Below are 26577 nucleotides of genomic sequence, written 5' to 3'. Positions count from 1 at the left end.
ATAATCGGGTGTTTCACCATCTCAGACGCCCTGAGACTTGGGGCTTCTGATGGACAGTGACTTGGCTAAGCTTCTCCTTGTGTGCATTATTTCATTTAACTCTCACACCCTTCTTTAAGATACAAAGTTTCTTCCCTATTGTGATTATAAGGGAATAGGTTTGGAAGTTTAGGTAACCTGACAACAGTCACTTGGTGCACCGTAGAATCAGGATTTGAGCCCAGATCTGTCTGCTGTCACAGGTTATTCTCTCTTCAGATACCCCAGACCACCTCCCCTTTCTTCATGCTCATCTTTGGAGACTTTAATCTTACTTTATGGACTTTTTTTAGAGAGGCTGGGGTGGGGTATATGACGATGCATAGAAGGCCTTGGTGGCAGCTTAGGGCTGGAGTAAGATGTCCTTCCTTCTCTCCAAGTCAGTCCCTCTGGATCCTGTGTCCTCATATGTCCTTAGACACTTTGCCCATCATCACGTATAACGCCCTCTTGGTCTACAGCAGCGTGTATAAGGTGTGCAGGGCGCCCTCAGCCTTTGAGAAGCACCCCCGGGACTGTTTCCCTTTACCCACCACCCGGTATGGTAGCAATTAGCCCTGTGTGGCTGCTGTGTACTTGGCATGAAGCTAGGGTAACTGACAAAGTGTTTTTTTCATTTTATTTCATATTAATTCATTTTCATTTTAACTTAAAAAAAAAAAAAAACCCCGAGGCAGTGTAAACTATTTTCCCATGAAATACAAGCCCACCATTTTGGGCAGATCTACACCGCACCTGAATCATAGTGTCACACAACACAACACTGTCGTGTTGTCATGCATTGTGAGTCATCTACTATTACAAAAGAATACATCATCTATCTGATCGCTCACCCGCTGCACTCGGTTTGAATTGATTTTGCATGCATCATGTAACCCTGCAATGTGTTCATTTGACTGTTGTATGTAACACTGAAATTCTTTGAAAAAAGGAAAGGGACGTCTTAAGGGGCAGGTCTGTAGGTGAATTTAAAAGGAAGATGTCGTACTGATATTACATGGAACAGAGCCGTAGGAGTTCATAACCACAACTGGAACAGTGATGGAAAGCAGGCTGGAAAGAGGCCGATCCCAAATTCCACAGGCAATGGTAATTGCAATTAGCTGAGGCACAGCAAAAAAGGAAAAGCCATCATGTGGGGGTGGGAGGGGGAAAGTACGTGTGCTGTTTCCATCATATCATATCAAGTTGTACTTCCTAAAATGAGTTCCAGAGACCATTAATCAAGAGAGATGTTTGTAAAAGAAAAAAAGGGGGGGTGGCGTCCAATAAGTTCCGGAGGGTGGTGAATATTTTATTTCTTTATTGGAGATTCATACAGTAACTTAGCATAGTATAAGCACTGCAATATCTGGTTAAAAAAAAAAGAAATTTTTAAAACTTGATTTAACCCAGTGTCCCCTGACCCTATTTTACCATTAAAACTTATGTTCTACTTTGTTTTATGTGTTTGGATTCCTTGCGGGAGCCCAACATGAGAATTGCAGCCAAGCGTGGTGACCCTTGTTCTCTGCAGTGAGGTCCTGGGCCGGGTGTTCTTGGCTAGTACCCTGGCAGAAACTGGGCTTGTCCCCTTCTAAATGATGCAGGCAGAATTCCTTGGCCTTTGATGTGTTGTGAACAGAACCCAAGCTAAATAAGTAAGTTTCCAGGAAGTTGAGACTATGGGGATTGGTTTTGGCAGAGTCACTTGGAGGTGACAGTCATTCTGGAAGATGACCAACAACTTAAAAACGTGCCCTCGGATGCCTTCAGCCTGGGGATTTTACTTCTGGGGACATGCAAACTCCTTCTGGAATTATCTTCTGGTTTGGATGGTGCTTGATATGGACAATGGAGTTTCTATGTTCAGCTCTGATAAGAAGAGAGGGGCTAACATACCTTCTTAAATTCGGAAAGTGCTTAGAGACAGCTTAAGAACCATAGAATGATCTAGAACATATTACAAACAACATCAATAAAGGTATTTGCAATTACCATTGCCTGTGGAATTTGGGATCGACCTCTTTCCAGCCTGCTTTTCATCACTGTTCCAGTTGTGGTTATGAGTTCCTATGGCTCTGTTCCATGTAAATGTGTGCATGGTGTGTTTTTAAAGATACTTCTCTGCTGCTCACGTTCCCTTACATGTTATTTCCAGGGGCGTTCGGCCCAGACTCTAGCTGGGATCTCTGGGAAGGATGGCACAGATGACTGGACACAAGAGGCAGAGGAGAAGAGCAGCCTTCCAGGTAAAGGTCAGCTGCTGTTCAAAGGTCAGTTTTTAGCAGGTGGCAGGGGGCAGGGGGTAGGTGCCGGTGACTTCTGCAGGGAGAAGCTGAGCCCTGGAGTGAGGGGACGCCACAGCTCAGACAGGTCCAGCAAAGTCTGGCCCAGGGTTTTGCACTTCGGCAGGTCTCTCTGGGATGCATTTCAGCTCAGCTTCTGAATCAATTGTCTTTTTCCGGCGTGGCTGTCAGTCTCTCCCTGAGCTCAGCCCTAGTCTCTGCCAAGCTGGATTTCATCTGTCTTATCCCCGAGCTTGCCTTGCACCGAGAGGGCTGCGTTTTCTAGCATGTTCGGACATGGCAGGATGTGGTCCATCCATCTGATCTGCTTACCCATCTCTCAACAAGAGCACTTGGTTCCCCCAAGACCCCCACTGCCCCTCTTCTCTGGGGCTTAGTGTCTGGGGGATAGATCGCTCTGAGCCCCGCTCTCTTCTCTTTACCCTCAAGCCCTGGTTTGTAATAACCTTCCAATCTCCACAGCTCCTCTGAAGCTTTCTGAGCCTCATCTCACTTTCGCACGGTGGTAGCCAGGCACTCGTGAGCTTTCAAGATAGTGTTTTTGTTGTTTTAAAGATTTTATTTATTTATTTGGTAGAGACAGAGATCACAAGCAGGCAGAGAAGCAGGCAGAGGGGGTAGAGGAAGCAGGATCCCTGCTGAGCAGAGAGCACGATGCGGGGCTTGATCCCAGGACCCTGAGATCTTAACCTGAGCTGAAGGTAGAAGCTTAACCCACTGAGTCACTCAGGCACCCCGTTTTCTTTCTTTCTTTCTTTTTTAAATGACGCATGTGGTGTGTAATACATAAATCAGCATTTTAATTGTCATGCTTTGCTTTGAGACTCTGCACCAGTATTCCAGGATGTAGTCACTTGTTCAAATTGTTTTAGATTCTCCTTTTGAGTCTCTGGCAAATTGTTTGGAAATCTTTTCAATTGTAAAAGACCATCGCTCGTGAGCAGGCCTAGTTTTTAGAATGAAAATGAGTTTGAGCCCAGAATGGTAAATTAAACTGGTAATCAAATGGGTCACATGCACAGTTGAGATAGAAACAATAAAATGAGGCTTACATGATGCTATGTGTGTCATAATGCCCTCCGTCCTGGGGAAGCGGAGCCCCGATATGGGGCCCATGATTTAGAGGGCCCTGCAGATACCACACATACACTAAAAGTAAGAACAGGGGCGCCTGGGTGGCTCAGTGGGTTAAGCGTCCGTTTTTGGCTCAGGTCATGATCTCAAGGTCCTGGGATCGAGCCCCAGGTCAGGCTCCCTGCTCAGCAGGGAATCTGCTTCTCCTTCTCCCTTCCTTTGCCCATGCTCTCACTTTCTCTCTTCTCAAATAAATTAATAAAATCTTAAAAAAAAAAAAAAAAGAACAAGCACATGGAATCTCTATCACTCAGGGTTCAGTGCTCAGCGCTGATGCAGTGAAACTCTTATCCTTGAAACATCTGTCCTTGTCATTTATACCATTCAGGCCCCGGGGAACTACTTCGTGGCAGTTTCTATACAATACATTTGATGTCTTTGAAGCAAAAGGTATATACCAGTGCTTCTGCCCACACTGCTTCAGGGAACCAGTTGGGTGGAACAGTAGATGTGCTTATAAGAGAAGAGATAGATTAATAAACTGGTTAAATACGTTTTCTTGGAGTGCAGAATGCAATAGCTTCTGACTTCAGGAACTGTCACTTCCCAGTTAGTGTCCACGCCTCATTTCTCCCTTCTCTTCATGTTACAATTTGTGACTGAAGTGGCAGTTCACAAAAATTGTACATGGTACAATTGGCAACATTAAATATGAAACAATTCATGTTACTTTTAATTATCTAAGTAGGTCTACATGTAACACATATGAAGTGTGATCATAATTCTTTGTAGTAACTACAAATGGACACTGAAGACTAAAATTGTGAAAAACGGTATTTTTATAAATATTTAATAATGTTCAATGGAACTTTCAAAAAATAAAGAATTTTAATTTCAAATATTTGTTTCGAATTTTAGTCTTCACTAATTATAGTTTGTAATCTACCATTCATATCAAAAGGTGATTTTAAAAGCGTGGGAAAAAAATGACTTCTCTGGAAAGTGTATATATATATATATATATATATGTATATATGTATATACGTATACATACATATATATATAAATTTTACCTTTAAAATTTTTAACTGTTACTTTAATTTACATTTTCATGAAAGCGCATTTAAATGATATATACTTTGATTACAAATTCACTTCATTTTTTTCGTCTTTCCAATCATTCCATCACTAGAACACAAACGATGTGAAAATCTTGATTAGTACAATGTACTGATAGGAAGGAAAAAGAAGTTTTCTGAAATAAATAATTTATAGATTATATGTTTTCATTTTTTTACTCATCCAAGTTTGCCAACCCCTCAGCAAAAATATCCAAGCTTATAAGATAGTTATTAAGCTCTGTTGCCTTTGATAATATTGCTTTCAATCTTACAAAATCCAAGCCTTTACACACAGGTTTTTGTTTTGTTTTTTGTTTTTTTTCTTTTATTATGATGGTGTATTTGGGGGCGCCTTGGGTGGCTCAGTGGATTAAGCCTCTGCCTTCGGCTCAGGTCATGATCTCAGGGTTCTGGGATCGAGCCCCACATCAGACTCTCTGCTCAGCGGGGAGCCTCTTCCCCCTCTCTCTCTGCCTGCTTCTCTGCCTACCTCTCTCTCTGTTAAATAAATAAATAAAATCTTTTTTAAAAATTATGATGGTGTATTTGTCAAATGAGAAGAATGGGACATTTTATTCCACGGTAAATGTGATTTATAACTCTTAATTATTTAGACATATGGCGTGTGGGTCTCAATTTGCACTGTTGCTCCAGGTTCTGCAAATGGTGGGCACGATCTGGAGCTTTATAACAAACAGTTTCGAATACTCTTTTGAGTGCTGCCATCTTAATGATAATACTTCCAAAGGCGACCCCCAAGGACAACGCTCACTTGCAGATACATATCTATTTAAAAATTACTTATTCTTCTCTATCGTAGTACTTCCCTATCACTGGTCGCAGACTTCGGCATGAACTATATATATTAAAAAAAAAAAAAATATATATATATATATATATATATCCCCCTAAAAGGTAATGCATAAATTGGACTCCTTGAGTGCTTTACAGGTCTCTCTATTTGAAAGACTGCTTGCGATCAATTTTGTATTTTAGAGCAAAGACTCCTGAGCAAAGCAAGTTATCATATTTTAAATTTACCTATTCTTTGAAATCTATGCTTGGTTGAAACAGTGGTTCAACCCTAACACACATTAGAATCATCTGGAAAGGGTTTAAAAAATCTTGACATCCTGTCCTACCCCAGGAGATTTGTATCTGATTGGTCTGGAATAGGGCCCAGGTCATCACTATTTTATTAGTGTATTTTTATTTATTTCTTGATTCAAAGTTTTACTTTGAAATAATTGCAAAAAAAAAAAAAAAAAAGGTACATGGAGGTCCCATGCAGCCTTTGCCTTGTTTCTCCCCATGATAAGCTTGTATAACCATAGAATAATGTCACTTCCAAGAAAATGACACTCTGCTGAGTTTATTCAGATTTATTTATTTATTTATTTATTTATTTATTTATTTATTTATGTATTTCGAGAGAGAGAGAGGCAGAGGGAGAAGTAAGTTCCCCACGGAGCAGGGAGCCCAATGCCGGACTCCATCTCAGGACCCTGGGATCATGACCTGAGCTGAAGGCAGACGCTTACCTGACTGAGCCCCCAGGTGCCCCACGTTTATTCAGATTTTATCACTTTTACCCATGCTTGCAGGTGTGTGTGTCTAGGCAGTTTTATCACGTGTAGATTCATGTGATTACCACCACACTCAGGGGTGCCCTCCCCACGAGCCTCGCCCATGCCCTCTCCGCCCCCCCAACACCTGGCAACCAGCAATCCGTTCTGCCTTTCTGTAATTTGGTATTTCAAGACTGTGATGTAAAGAGGATTGTGCGGTCTGCAGTATGTAACATTTTGAGATTGGCTTTTTTCACTTAGCCTAATTCCCTTGAGATTCATAGAAATCGTTGCATGTAACAACACTTTCTTCCCCAGTAGTTCATGTATGGACGTACCACAGCTTATTTAACCAACCAGCCACCGGGGGTGTATTGGGGTTGTTTCCATTTTGCGGCTGTTATGAATAAAGCTGCTGGGAACATTCATGTAATGGGTTTTTGTGTGAACCTTAATTTTCATTTCTGTGGCACAAATGACCAAATGTGGAATTGCTGGGTCATAGGACAAGTGTGTGTTTAATTTTAGAAGAAGCTGTCAAACTATTTTCCAGAGTGGCTTTACCTTCCCACCAGCAAATTATGAATAGCCCAGTTTCTCCCCATCCTTGCCAGCATTTGGTGGTGTCACTATTTTTTTTTATATTAACCATTTTGATAGGTCTGTAGTGATAATTCCTGGTTTTAATTTGCAATTCCCTAATCACTGATGATATCGAACATATTTTCATGTACTTATTCACCATCTGTATATCCTCTTGGGAGAAATGTCCCTTTGTGACTTTTGTCCATTTTTAAATTGGATTGTTAGATTTAAATTTTAAATTGACCATGAGTTTTTGAGAATTCTTTATGTTTTCTAGGTTTTCTTTATATTTTCTAGGTATTTTCCTCTGTTGGATATGTGGTTTGCAGATATTCTCTCTGTGTGTAGCTTGTCTTTTTGTTCTCCTGAGTGTCTTTTGCAGAGGAAAAGTTTTTAATTTTAATGAGACCCAATTTTTCAATTATTCTTTTATGGATCCTGCTTTTGGCATCAAGTCTAGGCACTCTTTACCAAGACCTGGGTCCTAAAGACATTCTCTCTCTTTTTTTTTTCTAAAAGATATACAGTTTCATATTTTATATTTACATCTGTGATCCATCTTGAGTCAGTTTCTATATAAGGTATGAGATTAATCTGAGATTTATTTCTTGTCCATGCATGTCCCATTGCTATAGCACCATGTCTTGGAAAGACTATCCTTTCTCAACGGAATTTTTCTTCGATCTTTGTCAAGAATCAGTTGGGCGTATTTATGTGGGTCTCTTTTTTAGGTCCTTTTTTCTGTTCCCTTGGTCTGTGTATCTATCCCTCTGTCATTACCACTGTCTTGATTACTGTAGCTATATAAACTTTAGTATCATGTGGAAGTGATTCCTTCCACTTTATTCTTTTTCAAAATTGCCTTAGTGATTCAAGGTTCTTTGCCTTTTTTTTTTTTAAAAGATTTTATTTATTTATTTGACAGAGATTGCAAGTAGGCAGAGAGGCAGGCGGGGGAGAGGGGGGAAGCAGGCTCCCCGCTGAGCATAGAGCCTGATGTGGGGCTCGATCCCAGGATCCTGAGATCATGACCTGAGCCAAAGGCAGAGGCTTAAACCACTGATCCACCCAGGCGCCCCAAGGTTCTTTGCCTTTCCATATAAATTTTATCATAAGCGTGTCTGTGTCTTGCTGGGGATCATCTCAGGAAATTTTGATTTAATTGGCCTTCAACAGAGCCTGACCTCAGTAATTTATAAAATCCACCTCCTCCTCCCTCCCCCCACCAGAAAATTCTGATGTACAGCCAAGGTCATGAATTTTGGTTTAAAGCTAGACACAGCTAAACAAGAATTATTTGGGGGGAATGTGGGATCGAAGTGTTGGCTTGAAATTTTGAATAGGTGAGATCTTCTAAGAAAAGTGGATCATGAAATGAAATTTAAAGAAGCGAAAGGATGAGAAATGACAATCTCTTTCTTAATGGCTACGAAGTCTCTCTTGAATCCTCATCCAAGGAGGTGGTAGCCTACGTGTGAAACAGTAGTTCAACTTAGCTATTTTTTAAAAAATATTTATTTATTTTAGAGAGCACGAGAGAGTGAGCAGTGGGGAGAGAGAATTTCAGCAGACCCCATGCTGAGCACAGAGCCCAGCGTGGGGCTTGATCTCCCCACCCTGAGATCCTGACCTGAGCAGAAACTAAGAGTCGGATGCTTCACGGACTGACTCACGCAGAGGGGTGGGGGCGGGCTGCGCCACTGGTCCAGAAGCTCAGAGAATGGAAAGAATCGCTCTCCAGCCGCAGGCTTCTCACTGGGCTGGAACACACGGAAGACTTAGGTGCCGTCTGGGCCGCACCTTCAGAGGCAACATTCTCTAGACAGGTGTGGCTCGAGTTAAGGACGTAAAAGCATTTCCTCCTCCAGGAGCACCGTGATAAGAAATGTTGAAAGTTTAAAGGATTTTGAAAGGTGGGTTAGCTCAACCAGGTATTTTGAACCTGGGCCACATTCAGAAGCTTATCTGAAATGAAACCAATAGTGGCAGAGCTGGTAATGTATTTGTTGCTGTTTTCTTTCCTTTTTTTTTTTTTTTTTTTAACCTAAAGAGTGTGTGGGTGTGTGTGAGTGAGGGGAGGGGTATTGTAGAGGGAGAGGGAGAGAAGCAGCCTCCAGGCTGAGCACGGAGCAGGATGGGGGGCTCCCTCTCACGACCCCGAGACCATGACCTGAGCCGAAATCAAGAGCCAGGAGCTTGACTGAGCCACCGAGGTGCCTCACTTCTCTTTCTTTCTTTTTTTTTTTTTAACTGAAAAACTTTTTAGCTTTATCCAGTGAGCATCAATGTTATTATTTTCCTCACAATTTCCCTGTAATTTAGAGCAGTCGTTAGGGACTAAGTGAATATATGCTTCCTTTACATGCTATCTATAGTCTATCTACCCCCTGCGATTAATACGTACATAGCTATAGAAATGACACTTATTACTTTTCCTTTTTTTTAATATTTTATTTACTTATTTGACAGACAGAGATCACAAGTAGGCAGAGAGGCAGGCAGAGAGAGAGGAGGGAAGCAGGCTCCCCACTGAGCAGAGAGCCTGATGCGGGGCTCGATCCGAGAACCCTGGGATCATGACCTGAGCCGAAGGCAGAGGCTTTAACCCACTGAGCCACCCAGGTGCCCCAAAATGACAGACTTATCAAAAGAAGACCATTTCTGAGCAAATTAGTCCTTTTCCTATCTCCGACAGCGTACCAGGTAGCTGGCACCACCAAAGTTTGGGTCTGGAAACAGATAGTTTGGGGAAGCCAGATGTTTGTTTGCAACTACATATATTTTTCTTGAGGCTACTTTCTGCGGTGGTCCCAGAACCGGGAAGGGGAAGTCTTTTTCTTGACATTTTCTTCCCCTTGCTCAGTTCATTACCTTCCCCCGCTGGTGGTCTCTCGCACAGGGAAGAAAACTGTGCCACCTGCCAGCACTGTCCCGCCCCTGGAGAGCCTTGCTCACTCCCAGTCTCCAACACCAGCCATTCTGAAGGTCTGATGCAAAGACCCCCAAGTCTGCGTTTTGTTCTCTTTTTAAAGAAATGTGATGATTGACGAGGTCTCTGGTGGTGTAGGCCAAAATGTCTGGAAAGCAAAATGTCTTTGAAATTTTATTTAGAAGTTCTCCTAAGTCACACCACCCTAAGTCACCACACGTTTGCATTTGCTTCTGTTGACTGTGCCTTGTTCCCAAATCTTTCATTAGAGCGACACACTGCGACAGTATGTCGCGGGCGTCCTGTGGCTTTGGGCATCTCCGCTGTGTGTTGCAATACGGCCTCTTCGATGGTTGGTGCTCGCTTGCAAGGACGGTGCAGGGAGGCTCTCCCAGCTGTCGGTTCTTTCCAGGGGCCTCTCCCTCGGAACGTTCTCTGTTCTGTCGGCAGCCACAGCTGTCCTCCTCTTGGACTTCTGACTTCGCTGAGAAGGTGACTGACCGCTTCAGGTCCCTTTCCTGGTCTTGCCATTCTCCCAGTGAATGAGACAGAAGCATTCTGGGGTCCAGCTTTTCGTCGGAAATTGCATGAGGAACCTTCTAGGTTCTGGACAGCCCATGAGGCGTCTTTACTAAGAAATGATTCTTCCCCTGACCTACCTGTTGCGGCCTCTCTGCTCCTGCCTTAGTCTCTCTTGTCAACCCCCTGCCCTCCTGCCCCTCAGTCCTCACTGCCTCCCTTGTCCCACTGTCCCCTTGCCCCTTCCTCAGCCAAGCCCCTTCTTCCCCTGCCTTTGGGACAGTCACTGCCCAGACCCCAGTCAGTTCCATGCCCTCCTCATTTGCACGCAAGGAATTTAGAAAGTGCTTCTGTGAGCAGAGCCGTGACAGAACTAAGAATCCGAGGTTTTGCAAGGTGACTTAGAGCTGGGCTGCTGTTCGGGGCTTTGTCCCCCAGAGAGGCTGTTGTACTTTGTGTGAGTCAGTCTTGCTCCAAGTTCACTGGGACCTGCTGACCGGTGGGAACCGTGTCTTCTGTTTTCCCCCCACATTGGCCATCAGCTTCATTGAGAACTGAGAAGGATGGGGACCGCTGGCTGGCTTAGTCGGTGGAGCTCGTGACTCTGGATCTCGAGGTGGTGAGTTCAAGCTCCACATTGTGGGTAGAGTTTACTTAAAAAGAATTGAGGGAGATGTCAGAGAGGCAGCAGGAAAACACATGAGAAAAGAAAGAGCGTGGGATTCGGAGTCTGTGTGGGTAGAATAATGGCTTCCCCAAAGACTGGCCACATCCTAATCCCCGAAGCCTGTGAATTAAGGTTGCAGGTGGAAGTAAGGATGTTCATCAGCTGACCCGAGAGTCTGTTATCCACGTGGGCTCAAGAGAATCATGGGGCTCCTTTGAAGTACAGAGTCAGAAGCATCCGTGACAAAGTGTTGTGATATGAAAAAGACTTGACCAGTTATGGCCGGCTTTGAAGACAGTGGGCACCCACAGACCGTGGCCAATGTGGGCAGCTTCTAGAAGATGGAAGAGGGAAGAGGATATAAAAAAAAGTAAAAAAAAAAAAAAAAAGATAAAATAAAAAAGTTTTAAAAATTAAATAAATAATTTAAAATTTTAAAAAATAAAAAATTAAAAAAATAAAAAATTTAAAAATTAAAAAAAAAAAAGGCAAGAGGATAGATTTTTCTAGAGACTCCAGAGAGGAATGCTGCCCTGCTGATACTCTCTTTTCAGCCTGGTGAAACTCATTTTGGACTTTGGAATACCAGTATTGTAAGATAGAAAGTTTCTACTTCTACTCCTCCCCTGGTCCTGCTCACTCTCTTTCTCGCTCGCTCTCTCCTTCTCTTTCTCAAAATAAAATAAAATAAAATAAAATCTTTGAAAAACAAATCTGGTGTTTAAAGCTGCAAAGCTTAGGGTAATCTGTTACTGCCACAATAGAAAACTATAATAGAGCCTGGCAGTTTCCTTTCTGCTGCCTTTAAGCTTTGTATGGATTTTGCCAGGCTACGTGACCTTCTCATCTTCGGAGCAGGTAGAATGACACACGCTTTGAAGGACTTCTATTAGGATTCTGGGAGATAACAATATGTGTACCTCTGGCAAAATACCTACACGTAGCTGATGCTTGGTGAATGTTAATTCTCTTTCCTGCAGAAATCATTTCTAACTTGAACGAGGGATTTCTTTTTTAAAAATATTTATTTATTTGAGAGAGAAAGAGCATGCAGCGTGAGCAGGGGTGAGGGGCAGAGGGAGAGGGAGAAGGCAAGAAGCAGACTCCCCACTGAGCACGAAGCCAGATACGGGGCTCGAATTCAAGACACTGAGATCATGACATGAGCCAAAATCAAGAGCTGGAGGCTGAACCAACTGAGCCACCCATGTGCCCTCTAAGGGTTTCTGATAGATCCTTCATTCATAGTGAGTCAGCCTTTTCTTGAATACCCTGAGTGACAGGGAGCTCACTCCACTATTTTTGTTTTCCTTGTGATTGTTGTTGCACTGTTCTCCCCAGGTTCTACGTACTAGTTTTATTCTGTCTTTGGAGTTAATGGGAACAAATAGCCATGTGGGCACTGCTAGACTCTGAAGTGCTTTGTGCAAGTCAGAAAAGAGACTACCTCTTTTCAAGGCCCTTTGCTTTCCTCTGTTGGAAAATTATTACAATGTATCGATTTTGTAGTCCTGGAAGCTTTGTTGCCACCTGTCAGAATAATGTTGCACTAGACATACAGATCCCTGGTGTGTCTGAAGGGAATGGTTTCCCTTAAATGCAGCCCTGCATGCTGGGTATCACTGTACATCCCATGGTGGGACCCTTGAGTGACCACTGACTTATACAACGATGCTTATCCATTTAGAGACGCTTCCACAAAAGTGATCTAATTTGCTCTTCACAGTACTCTATGAGATAGGCAAATAGGATCTTCTTAATTTATTAAGTGGGGAAACAGATTCAAATATTTCACAAATGCCAAAGATCACAGAGCAAGGGTTGGGAAACCTTTCTGACCTCCAACTTTCCTCCAATTCCTATTCCTTCTGTTTCATATCGTTTGTGAACGTCCCCATGATTTTGACAAGTGACTCATAGAAATATTCGTAAGGTCAGGCCTGTTGGATGAAGAAGGGGAATCTGTTGAGAGCGGCTTTGTCTGATATAATCCCATTCTCTTGAGAAAAAAAATCGTTATAACCATTTACAGATAAGGACTTAGATTGCTTGGCCAGTCACTCAAAGTCCTAAAACCAACCAATAGTGGGTATAGAGGTGGTCTTTGCCTCCAGTTCTGTCTGCATGCAAACGCCCGGGTTTTCCTTCTCTCCCCCATGCCGTATCTCACATGGCAGGCCTCAAATCATTCTGGATTTTGGACTTCCTGTTATTTCTTATAGGTCAATGTTATATTTCGTTTGTGCTTGGTTACTTCCTTCCTTCCCTGAATATCTTTTTTAAAAATCTGAGTTAAACAGAGCCTGCAATTGAAACTCTTTCTTTAAACCCCCCACATCCAACCTCTACCCCTTTTGGTGTGATCATTTGCAATTATGAAATCAGAGTTGCTGACTTAAATACATCCCAAGAACCTTTTTCCATTTAGAGGAGAACTTGCTGATTAATTGATAATAGGCACTCAATGAAGATTTTTAGAATTTAATTTAGGGATTGCCAGGGACCCAGCATACTTGATAAACCTTATAGCCACAGGAATTTTAATTTTGTCATTGCTTTCATCGGAGACTACATTTTAATGTTTCCTTTTCCTCCATTCACTTAACATGTGTATCACGAAATGAGGGAAGTTAAGAGGGGCACGGAGCTTTAATGATTACTTCACATCCTTCACTCCTCCATTTTACAATTAGTAAATTAGCTCAAAGGGGTTGAGGAAACCAAACCAGGGCAGCTAGCTGGTGAGGACATCAACATTAGAATGAGAAAAATGGGTTCAATTTAATAGACATAAATATATCTGAAATTTAGAGCTCGAGTGGGCATTTTTTTTTTTTTTGACAGAGAGAGAGATCACAAGTAGGCAGAAAGGCAGGCAGAGACAGAGGGGGAAGCAGGCTCCCCGCTGAGCAGAGAGCCCGATGTGGGGCTCGATCCCAGGACCCTGAGATCATGACCTGAGCCGAAGGCAGCGGCTTAATCCACTGAGCCACCCAGGCGCCCCTCGAGTGGGCATTTTTTAAAAAGATTTTATTTATTTATTTGTGTGTGAGAGCCAGCGTGCACAAGGTGGGGGAGGACAAAGGGAGAAGTAGACTCTCCGCTGAGCGGGGACCCTGATGCGGGACTCCATGCTGGGACTCTAGGATCATGACCTGAGCAGAAGGCAGTCGCCTAACCACCTGAGCCACCCAGATGCCCCAGGCATTTGTTTTTATTAAAAGTCTGATATCCAGGAGCTCCTGGGTGGCTCAGTCATTCAGTGTCTGCCTTTGGCTCAGGTCATGATCCCAGGATCCTGAGATGGAGCCCTGCATCAGGCTCCCTGCTTGGCAGAAAGCCTGCTTCTCCCTCTCCTATGCCCCCTGCTTGTGTTCCCTCTCTCATGTTCTCTCTCTCTCAAATAAATAAATAGAATCCTAAACCAAAAAAAGTCTGATATCCATTGCCTCTTCTTTTGATAAGAGAACACTATTTTTTTTTTCCTTGGGAAGGTACTCCTTCCCAGCGTTCTTCCTTTACTTCACCTTCAACTTTCAGCTGAAGGAGGATGGAGTGAATTCGATCCCAGCTCCGGGATAGGCACCTGGTACGGGCCTGGCCAATCAGAGTGGTGCATTCCTTGCTTGGTTCAGGGTAGACCAAGTGCCCCATCCTGAGGTGGGCCAGTGAGACTCAGTCCTGGGATTCCTGTCCTGTTAAAAGGACAGACACTGGTTACTGAGAGGGTAAGACTTTTGGCCTGAACTGCAGGCAGCCATCTTCCCATCTTAAGGGGAGCACTGCATAAGAATGGGGCCATTCTAGAGAAACACAAAGCCTGGATATGGCAGAAGACCTGTCCTGAAAACATTGTGAATACTCTTAGACTTTTCAGTTATCTGACTAGTTAGTTATGTGACACAGTGAATCTCTGTCCTGTTTTTTGTTTGTTTGTTTCAATTGGGCAAGAATACTTGAAATGGGATGTCTGTCACTTGCAACAGAAAGAAACAATGAAAACTTGATCAAAAAGTCAATTGATAAAGGATTGAGAGACAGGCCTAGCAGCTATTTGTGTGGAAAAGGATCTTGGTAGAAATTCTTAACTCATATTCAGTTGAAATCTGATTTCCTGAAATAGGTAACATTAGGTCTCTGTTCTACACTGAGGAACCAAATGAAATAATGTAAATTTACTTTTAAATGTACATTTATGGCAGAGATATAATTAACTTCTAGAAAAAGCTGATGATAGTTTCCATCTACACTGCACTGGTCATTTCTCATCTGGAAGGTTATTTTCAGTTTTCTGAAATGGTTTTCACAGAGATGGGGACAAAGTATCATGTCTCAGGAGAGGGGGGCTAGGATAGGATGAGATCTTAAAATCGTACCATAATTGAAGGAATGGATGTTTAGACAAAATGGGCACCTGGGTGGCTCTATCAGTTAAGCATCCAAACTCTTGATTTTGGCCCAGGTCATGATCTCAGGGTTGTGAGGTAGAGCCCCAGGTCAGGCTCTGTGCTAAGTGTGGAGCCTGCTTAAGGTTCTCTCTCTTCCTCTGCCACTCCCCATCTGTCTACCTTTAAAAAAAAAAAAAAGAAGAAGAAGAAGTTTAGAGGCACCTGGGTATCTTAGTCAGTTAAGTGACCAACTCGTGGTTTCAGTTCAGTCGTGATCTCGGGGTCTTGAGATTGAGCCCTGCTCCACTGGGCTCTAGTCTTAGCTTGGAGTCAGCTTGGAACTCTCTCTCCCTCTCCTTGTACCCCTACCCCCTGCTCGCCCGCACAAGCTCTCTCTCTCCCCCTAAAATAAATAAATAAGTCATTTTCAAAAAGGGAAGTTTAGACAAGAAAGTGAAGACTTGGTGGGGGGGGAATAAAGAAGAGATCTTTATACAGATTTTTAACTGCTATCAATTAGAAGAAAATTTATTTTATCTTTTCTTTGACAGAACTAAAAATAGTGGTTAAGAGTTTCAGAAAGGCAGGGTTTCTGAAACAGAGAAGACTCTGCCTTCGGGGGCACCTGGGTGGCTCAGTGGTTAAGCCTCTGCCTTCGGCTCAGGTCATGATCTCAGTGTCCTGGGATCAAGCCCCGTATCGGGCTCTCTGCTCGGTGGGGAGCCTGCTTCCCCCCTTCTCTCTGCCTGCCTCTCTGTCTACTTGTGATCTCTGTCTGTCAAATAAATAAATAAAATCTTTAAAAAAAAAAAAAAGACTCTGCCTTCGGCTCGGGTCATGATCTCAGGGTCTTGGGATCGAGCCCCGCATTGCTCAGCAGGGAGCCTGCTTCCCCCTCTCTCTCTGCCTGCCCCTCTGCCTACTTGTGATCTCTGTCTGTCAAATAAATAAATATAATCTTTATTTTTTTTTAAAGATTTTATTTATTTATTTGACAGAGAGAGATCACAGTAGACAGAGAGGCAGGCAGAGAGAGAGAGAGAGGGAAGCAGGCTCCCTGCTGAGCAGAGAGCCCGACGTGGGACTCGATCCCAGGACCCTGAGATCATGACCTGAGCTGAAGGCAGCGGCTTAACCCACTGAGCCACCCAGTCGCCCCTATAATCTTTATTTATTTTTTTTTAAAGATTTTATTTATTTATTTGAGAGAGAGAGACAGTGAGAGAGAGCATGAGCGAGGAGAAGGTCAGAGAGCGAAGCAGAGTCCCCATGGAGCTGGGAGCCTGATGTGGGACTCGATCCCGGGACTCCAGGATCACGCCCTGAGCCGAAGGCAGTCGTCCAACCAACTGAGCCACCCAGGCGTCCCTATAATCTTTATTTTTAAAAAGAGTTTCAGAAAGGTAGATTTTAACTCAATATGAGCAAAATTTTTAGACAATATGCTCTTTCTCCCATGTCTATCCATGGGTTACAAATGAGCCCCATACGTTGGTTATTTTCTTAGAAAAACCCACAGACATGAAAGTGTTTTCACTGATTAAACAGAGTTCCTCCCCCTCCTCCAGTTAATAACTGAGAGCAGACTGTGTTTGTCTGGTCATCCTTATATCTGTATGGTCTGAGACAATGTTGGAGAAGAGTGTTATATATTCAACGGATGTGCGAATGAAAGTGTTGTTGATTTTTTAAAGTTATTTCAAAAACAATGTTCTACTTTTTTTGTCATTGTTGTTAAGATTTTATTTATTTATTTGACACAGAGAGAGAAATCACAAGTAGGCAGGCAGAGAGAGAGAGGGAAGCAGGTTCCCTGCTGAGCAGAGAACCTTCCTACTTGTCTGAAGACTTTGTAAATTTATATAATTGACTGAGATTAGCAACATATTAATTTATACTTTTAAGCTACAGTGCTAAGCACATGGCAGGACTTGATCTCTGTCATCCAAGGAATTAAAAGTGGCCTTATTTTGGTTCCATACACTTTATATAAACTACCCCTATGGCCTGTCATACTGTATCATATTGGTGGGTTAGCTTCCCCCCAAAAAGCACTTCTTGGGGAAGGACTCTATCTTACCAAACTCCATATGAAAGTACTGGGAGGTTCTAACACACTCAATAGGATGACAATAAGAAATGGAAATAGAACAATGAGAAAGGAAGAAATAAACTGTAACGTTTAAAAGAAGATGCTGATTTTCTACATAGAAAACTCAAAAGAGGGCACCTGGGTGGCTCAGTGGGTTAAAGCCTCTGCCTTTGGCTCAGGTCATGATCTCAGGGTCCTGGAATTGAGCCCCGCATTGGGCTCTCTGCTTGGCGGGGAGCCTGCTTCTTCTTCTCTCTCTCTGCCTGCCTCTCTGCCTACTTGTGACCTCTCTCTGTCAAATAAATAACAAAAAAAAAAAAAGAAAAAAAGAAAGGAAGAAAGAAAACTCAAAAGAAGCTCTATGCAAATACAATAACCATAAAAATTCAAAAGGTTGCCATAGGTAAGATGATAAATCAATTTCAAGAGTACATTGCAGGGCCGCCTCGGTGGCTCAGTGGGTTAAGCCTCTGCCTTCGGCTCAGGTCATGGTCTCAAGGTCCTGGGATCAAGTCCCGCATCGGGCTCACTGCTGCTCAGTGGGGAGCCTGCTTCCCTTCCTCTCTCTGTCTGACTCTCTGCCTGCTTGTGATCTCTGTCTGTCAAATAAATAAATAAAATCTTAAAAAAAAAAAAGAGTACATTGCAGCAAACAGGACATGTAAGGTAAAAAAAGAAAAAATTCACAAGTGCAACAGAAAACATATAGAGTTGTTGAATCAACTGTTGTACCCCTGAGGCTAATGTAATATTGCGGGTCAACTGTACTCATTAAAAAAAAAATAAAACTATAAAACTAAAAAAATAAAATTCAAATAATTGTTCCCTTTGTGCAGCTGTGATGCACTGAGAAGGGGTACCCACTTAAGACACTGACTTTCAAATGTTTTATGCACTTTTTAAAAAAAGAATTTTGAAAAAAACATACATTTGCTCCTATGTTTTAAAGTTAACATCAAAAATATTCCATTCCAGGGACGCCTGGGTGGCTCAGTTGGTTAAGCAGCTGCCTTCAGCTCTGGTCATGATCCCAGCGTCCTGGGATCGAGTCCCACATCGGGCTCCTTGCTCGGCAGGGAGCCTGCTTCTCCCTCTGCCTCTGCCTGCCATTCTGTCTGCCTGTGCTCACTCTCTCTCCCTCTCTCTCTGATAAATAAATAAAATCTTTTAAATAAAAAAAAATATATTCCATTCCATTCGAAGTTGAAAAAGTAGAAAAAAAATGTAATTTCCAACATCTTGTAAACATTGACATTTTAAAGTAAAACTGTTATATTTTGCTCTTAAAAGTATTTAATAGACTATAAAACAGTAATAATTTTATACTGTCACCAACCAACCCAACCACTGAAAGCACACATGGACAAGCTCTTAATATGAAAAAATATGTAAATCTTCCTCTTTTCTCTTTGAATCATATTTCTACTCCACTTCCTGCACAAATCTTTGTCCTGATAAATATGTATGCTTGAAAGTCCTCTGCTGATTACCCTTTCAAATTTTCCAAAACAAGATGCATGTAAATGTAATTCTTGACATTCATCTAATTTCCTGATATCATTGGGCTATAACCAAAAAAAAAATCCTTTGAGTGTCTGGGTGGCTCAGTAGGTTCAGCATTTGCCTTCAGCTCAGGTCATGATCCCAGGGTCCTGGGATCGGGCCCCGCATCAGGCTCCCAGCTCAGTGGGGAGTCTGCTTCTCCCTCTGCCGGCCGATCCCCCTACTTAAGCCCTCTCTCTCAAATAAATAAATAAAATCCTTAAAAAATAAAAAAAAAAATTCTTCTAGATGAAGTTATCTTTTATAAGTATTACTAAATACTTGATCAAACTCAAATATATTATAAATATTGATAAATAACTTAATATAAAAAGTAAAATTTACTAGAAATACATCTCTTTATAAGTGTCATTATCTTATTTCTATGCTTTTAATGAAGAGAAATATTTCTACTAGTAAGAACTGGTAGTACTAGCACTTAGTTTATTTTAAAAAAATTTTTAATAGAAAATAGAGGATGCCTGGCTGGCTCAGTTGGTGGAACATGTGACTCTTGATCTCAGGATTGTGAGTTCGAGCCCTCTGTTGGGTACAGAGATTGCTAAAAAAAAAAAAAAAGGAGATAGAAAATTATAAGCATTTTATAAGGTGAAGTAAGAGGAAGAATCTCAGTAATTACAAAAAAATTCATAATATAATTGTTAAAATAGGTTTTAATTATCCCATTGAGTGCCACATATGAAAATGGAATGAAATTACATAGAAGTTTTATCTTTGGGTGTTACCCGAAGTTATCTTGAAAATGTTGGCAGTCCCAGAAAACCTCTCCGTTACATTGAAAAGAACCAGAATCATTCTGCTTCTTTAGCTGATCAAGATGTTTTTATTTCCAGCAAATGACACACCCTACGAGAGAGTATTGAGAATAGCTGAAAATAAATGCTTATTTTTAAAATTCAGGGCAGGGGTGGGGAGAGCCAAGTTTTGAGTGTTGGATATTTCTTGTCCATGTTCTCTTTGTTTTTGGGCTCCCGGGATGTTTCCCCCATTCTTCGAAAAGGAAGGAAGGAGGGAAGGAAGAGGAGAATATCCTCGTTGCCTACTGTCCAACCTTATCACCGTCGATCTGATTTCAGAACAACTCCACAGGAACCGAAATATTTGATTCTAAATCCCGTGCTTTACTCTTAACAGAAACATATATGTAATGGGAAACAAAGAAAGCTCTGTGGGTTTACTCTACCCTTAGTGCTTCAGGAGACCTGGCCATCTGGAGATGGTGGACCGCTGTGAGAATTGCAAGGATGCTCTGGTCGAGTGGAAGGATCATGTGAACTCAAGAGTTCTTAGGTGAATTGGCTTTAGGCCGAGTACGTATGGAATTTGGGCGTCTAGCAGAAGACTTCCTGGTGCTTATGTATTCTAGAAAGTCCTTATGTACCCGGGGGTGGGAGGGGGAGTCTGTATTTGAGGAGCACTATTGTTGGTGTTCCTGATGTTCTATTTCTTAAAATGGGTGGAGGGAACATGCCTACCCGTTTTATTATTTTTATTTAAATTACCATTACTATGTACCATTGTTATTTAAATTAAATATATAATAACACTTACACATATGCTATATCTTCCAAAAAACATAGTTTAGAAAAATCTATGTTGGGGGCACCTGGGTGGCTCCGTTGGTTATGCCTCTGCCTTCAGCTCAGGTATATGATCCCAGGGTCCTGGGATCGAGTCCCGCATTGGGCTTCTTGTTCCGCAGGGAGCCTGCTTCTCTCTCTGCCTCTGCCTGCCTCTCTGCCGGCTTGTGCCCTCTGACTCTCTCTCTCTCTCTGACAAATAAATAAATAAATAAAATCTTTTAAAAAAATTTATAATGGTTGCAGGAAGCTTTATTTCTCTCTTGGATTCTGTTTCTCTCTCTCTCTCTCTCTCACACACACACACACACACACAAACACACAAACACACATACACACACAGGGAGGAAACTGCAGCCCAGGAAGACTGGGTTCATAGCGAGAGAGGGAAGCTGAAGGACTCCATGAAAATCTGCTTTTTGCTCCTTTTCCTGCTTCTATTCTTGCTAGACCCTGTACCTCACCCCACTTTACACAAGCCTCAGAATGCATATAGTGTCTGTCTGTCTATAGGGACAAAGAATTAATGAGTTCTTTAAAATCGATAACATCTAAGAAAGGACCAGGTGAGAGTGGCCGGATAAAGCCATCATACGCCTATTCCAGACCAAGTGCGCTGGACACCTTCATACCTGGGCGTTTGTCTTTGTTCTAACCCATTTCTGGATGCCTTAGGGGACACGTACACCAGACTACTGTCCTCAGTAAAAACTTCCAGACCCCGAACAAAGATGAGGCTCCCTCCTTTCCTTTCTGAGTCTCCCACACACTCTACCTGCATTCTCTTTATACCTTCAGTAAACTTTTTTTGCTTCCTGCTGCCTCGGATTTGATTTCCATCTTGGGTGAAGTCAAGGATCCTCTGGTTGGTCCTACGGGGGGCCCCCTCTGGGTCCTCGGACCTGGCCTGCCTGCGTCTACAGGTGTGTGTTCTGTGAAAGGGATCTGTATGTAAAATGACCTCCAAAGGCCAAAGAAGCTGGAACACTGAAGGGAAAGTTTGATAAGTCTAACTTGATGAGAAATGGTTTATTAGGGGGACTAAGGGGCAACAGGACTAGATCTTTGCAATCCCACCTCTGGCTAAGACCTGCTTTTATAGTCCTAGAGGCTGGGAACCACTCAGGAGGAGAATGTTGGAGAATAGGTGTGTGTCATTGTCATATCTCCAAGGCAGATCAAGGATGTTATGCCACCAGGGAGTCCTTAAGGATGTGGTTAAACAAAAGGAAAGAATGTGCAGTGGGAGGCTGTACTCGCCAAGGTTTTAGGTTACAGAAAGGCCATCGTAGCAGATTTGTCCAAGATCGTGTTAATCTGGTTCACGCAGTGTGACCACTGGGAAAATGTAAAAACTTCACAGCTGGCAGGAGAATTCATCTCAGGGAGAGAACTGTCTTTATGTAGGAAAATAATAAGCCCTTTAATGGGATAGATTTTAAAGAACTTGGTAAGCAAATTGACAGTTCAATAGTTTTACATTAAAAATAAAGGAATTTGAATAAACCATTGCATATATGGTTAAATGATATTCCATATGGGCGTCAAGACCACTCAGTGGGGAAATGACCATCTCTTCAGTGAGTGGTGTTGGGAAAACTGGACATTCACATGCAAAAGAATGAAGGTGGATCCTTATCTTCCATCATATCTAAAAATTAATTCAAAACGAACTGTAGATCCAAGTGTAAGACTCAAAACTAAAAACTCCTAAAAGGAAACAGAGGGGGAAATTTAATGACATTAAACTTGGCAACAGGTGTGCCCTGGTGACTCAGTCGGTTAATCATCTGCCTTCAGCTCATGTCATGATCTCGGGGTCCTCAGATCGAACCTTGCTCAGGGGGGAGCCTGCTTCTCCTCTCCCACTGCTGCTGCCCCCTGCTTGTACTCTCTTGTTCACTCCAGCTGTCACTCAAATAAATAAATACAAAAAAACAAACTTGGCAATGTTTTCTTGAATATAATACCAAAAGCATAACCAACGAAGTAGAGAGAGGTAAGTTCAACTACATCAAACTTAAAGCTTTTGTGCATCCAAGGACACACTCAACAGAGTGAAAAAACAACCCGTGGGATGGAAGAAAATAATTGCAAATCAAGTATCTGATAAGGAAGGGATTAATGTCCAGAATATATGAAGAACACCCACAGTTCCCCAACAACAACAAAAATCAAACAACCTGACTTAAAAACGGTCAGGCGACCTGAATAGCCATTTCTCTAAAGAAGACATCCAGATAGTGAATAACCACCTGAAAAGATGCTCAACGTCACTCATTATCAGGGAAATGAAAATCAAAACCACAGTGAGAGGTACCACATTATACTCATCAGGATGACTACTGTTTAAAGGAAATTACAGAAAATAGTAAGTGTCGACAAGAATGTGTAGAAATTGGAAGTCTCATACACCGTTGGGGGGAATGTAAAATGAAACAGGTACTATGGAACACAAAATTAAATAAAATAAAAAAATCAAAAAATTAAACATACAATTATTAAACAATTCAGCAATTCCATTTCTGGGTATATATACAAAAGAATTGAAAGCAGGGTCTCTAAGAGTATTTGCATAGCCATTTTCATATCAGCACAATTCACAATAGCAAAAAGGTGGGAATAAATGTCTATTAATGGATGGAAAGCTAAAATGTATATAAGAGAATATCGTTCAGCCTTTAAAAGGAAGGAGATCTGGTCACAAGCTATTACATGCATGACCCTTGAGAACATTATGCGGTATGAAATAAGCCAGTAACAACATGACACACTCTATGTGATTGCACTTACATGGGATATCTATACTAGTCGAATTCACAGAAACAGAATGTAGAATGGGGGTTACCAGGGGCTAGAGAGAGAGGAAAAAGGGAGTGATTATTATTATTTTTTTAAAAGATTTTATTTATTTGTTTGACAGACAGATATCACAAATAGGCAGAGAGGCAGGCAAAGAGAGAGGAAGGGAAGCAGGCTCCCTGCTGAGCAGAGAGCCCGATGTGGGGCTTGATCCCAGGATCCTGGGATCATGACCTGAGCGGAAGGCAGAGGCTTTAGCCCACTGAGTCACCCAGGCACCCAAGGGAGTGATTATTTAAAGGGCATAGACACCGCTGCGATCAAATTCCTGCAGTGGCCCCCACTGCAATCAAAGGAACAGTAGACATTGTTATGATGGCCTCTAAGGTCCCCATAGCATGTCCCCCAGTGCCTTTCTGGTCTGCTTTCTTTCTACCCTCACTCTGTTACAGCCTTCCTGGCCAGACTGATGCTTCTCGAACCTGCCAGGTCTATTCCTGTCTAAGGGTCTTTGCTCTAGAATATTCTTCTTTCTGGATTGTTCTGTGCCCAGAAATCCTTGGCTTCCTTCAAGTCTTCATTCACATGTGACTTTCTCAATGCAGCCTACCCTGACCGCTCTATTGAGGACGGTGATGTTCATACATTGTTTACCTGGCTGTACTTTTCTTTTATTCTATGTACTCCCCAATCTTCTGGCATACTAATATTATCCTTCTATATTGTTTATGTCTTCCCCTCCTAGCGTGTAAGCTCCACAGGGGGAGTGACTTTTGTCTGTTTGTGGCTGATGTGTACTCCAAGCACCTAGAATAGTTTTTTATAAATAAAGTCTCCTTAATAAATAGTTGCTGAATGTTGAGCCAGTCTTCTCAAGTTCAAGTACTGTTTCCCCAAATGAATCTGGGGAATGCTAATTCTGAAGAAGGCGTCATATACACAAAAAACGTCTTGTGGTCAACTAAGCTTGATGTCCCTTTCTTGGAGACTGACAATTGATATAAGTAATATTTTTGTGAGAAACCTAAACTTGTTTTACAGGATCCTCTGTGAGAATTGACCAATAATGATCGAAAAATGTTTAGAAGAAAATGAAAATTGCAGAAATGGCACATTAGGGATACAGGAAAAGATTCAACGGAATGAATAGAGGCAAATACCTACTTTAGTTCTATAACGGACTTCATCCACTCAGCATTTAGGGCTGGCTGGCCCGATGTGCTGACCAAAAGCTACACAGGCTCAGAAAAATAAGCTGGGTCATGAGGACTTAAATCAGTGGAAAAGAGACAGTCATGAGTCCTGTTGGCCGCATGGATTGCTAGGGAATCATCTCTCCATTCAGTCCAAAATATGGTTGTGCAAAAATGAAATAATTAAAAAAAATATGCGTGTGTTTGGCACTATCACCGGGTCAGGTGCAGAACAGAAAATGGAGAGGAGGGTGAAAAATATAAGAGCTCAGAGAGATCCCACGTGGTCTCCAAGATGAATGCAAGGGCTGGGCAAAGGGTTCATGGTGTGGAGTTCTCCCAAGCCTGTGATGAAGGTGGCCTCGGCGGCCACACCCACAGTGAGGCTGGGGGAGGAGCCCAGAGAGTAGGAGCTGAGCCTGTCAGCACACTCAAAGGCTCCAGGGCCATCAACCTTGCTCTTTTTTTGGTTTTGTTTTTTTTTACACTGCAGCCAACCAGAGAATCCTGGCAGCATAACCAGATAGGTTTCTGGCTATCTCAGTATTTTCAAGTATTATCTTCAATCATACTTGATTATTCATAGAACTCTTCTTTGGCTAGAGTAAGTATTTGGAACACAGCCAAAGAAGCAGGAAATAAGGGGGGGGGGAAGCCTCTGAGTATCCAAAATAGACAGTATGGAGTTTACTTAAGACTGGAATACTTCACTTCTTCAAGAACTCCTTAGGCACCAAGCCAAAGCCTAGTGAAGGGAATCTATGGGGTTGCCTAGATCCAAAATGGCGGGCAAGGTGGCAGCGAATGAAACATGAGAGCAGAAGAAGAGACTGAGAAACTAGAAAGTAGACACAGACGCTGAGAAAGTTTACCTCTTTGGGCATAATTTTAGGGCAAGGACAAACTTGACGCAGAAGTGGACTCCAAGATATTGCCGTATTGCAGGACAGGTTCTTAACCACCATCATGTCTGACTCACCGACAGAAATTCAGTTGTGATCACTAACTCCATTTGAATGTGCAGGGACACATTTTGGGAAGCTCTCATTCCCCAAAGACTAAAGTTGAGAATAAAATGTCAGCTCGTAAAGGGGAAGCTTCAGCTAAGCAGTGTTAATTAAATTATTAATTAATCTGTTCCTCTCCTGGTTTTAGGCTCCAGTCCTGACATTCAGAAGTTGTATAAAATCTGGGGCACCTGGGTGGCTCAGTGGGTTAAGCCGCTGCCTTCGGCTCAGGTCATGATCTCAGGGTTCTGGGATCGAGTCCCGCATCGTGCTCTCTGCTCAGCGGGGAGCCTGCTTCCTCCTCTCTCTCTCTCTGCCTGCCTCTATGCCTGCTTGTAATCTCTCTCTGTCAAATAAATAAATAAAATTAAAAAAAAAAAGAAGTTGTATAAAATCATAGTTATAAATATCATTCTGAGTATTTTTACCTAATGGAGTTTTGTTCGCAGGCTTTCTTTCTGCATTCCATTATCAGTGATTAATTTCTGCTTTGTATTTCGCATAATTGTTTTTTTTTTTTCAGAGGTTGGGATATTATTTTGTTGTTGTTGTTTTTTGTCTTTGGACATAAAAGCATTTCCTTGATGTATTCATAGGTTAGCATAATGAGATGATGTGTGTTGATTTATCATGAATGACTAAATGGTATAGTATCTTTAGGGAAAAATGCTAATACTTAACAGTAATAGCTAACTTTGGTAGGGGTGCTTAGTTATATTAATCTCCTCATTTTATGAACATGTACCCATATAAAAACAATGCTTACCTGTGATCTCAAGCTTGGAAAATATGTTAGGCAGGTAGGTGGCAAAATACCTTCCAAGCAAGAACAGTTTGATTTAAAATGTGAAGAAAATGAAACACTGATGGCAAAATCAAAATGCCCTAAGGTTTTGTGGATCGTGCTTAAAGAATCTGGTCACAAAGCAAGAGTGATACCCATCGTGGGTCCGTGTAGACCATATTTCAGGTTAGCTTTCCAGTGTTAAGTGTGGACTTTAACGTCCTATGCAGGCAACAATTTCTGCTGTTTTCCTGAAGGTGGACTCCTTGTATAATAAAAAGATTCCTGTATAATAAAAACAACAAACGAATACCCAGGTCTGCATTCTCTTTTCGCTGTTCATTGGCTCTATAAGCTCCCTCCAAATGACCAGAAATT

At 42.1% G+C, this 26577-nt stretch overlaps 1 long non-coding RNA gene across 1 annotated transcript; it reads left to right on the top strand.

Moving 5' to 3' along the window:
* The first annotated feature begins 8520 nt into the window (after positions 1-8520).
* Positions 8521-11143, top strand: LOC122900183. The gene is made up of 3 exons (XR_006383194.1): positions 8521-8669; positions 10666-10742; positions 10923-11143. It is a non-coding gene; the product is annotated as an uncharacterized LOC122900183 (long non-coding RNA).
* The last annotated feature ends 15434 nt before the right edge of the window (positions 11144-26577 follow it).

This window comes from Neovison vison, chromosome 1 (assembly GCF_020171115.1).
Source record: "Neovison vison isolate M4711 chromosome 1, ASM_NN_V1, whole genome shotgun sequence".
Lineage (NCBI taxonomy): Eukaryota > Metazoa > Chordata > Mammalia > Carnivora > Mustelidae > Neogale > Neogale vison.
The sequence above is the reverse complement of the archived record's forward strand: the minus strand, read 5'-3'. Positions and strand labels throughout refer to the sequence as shown.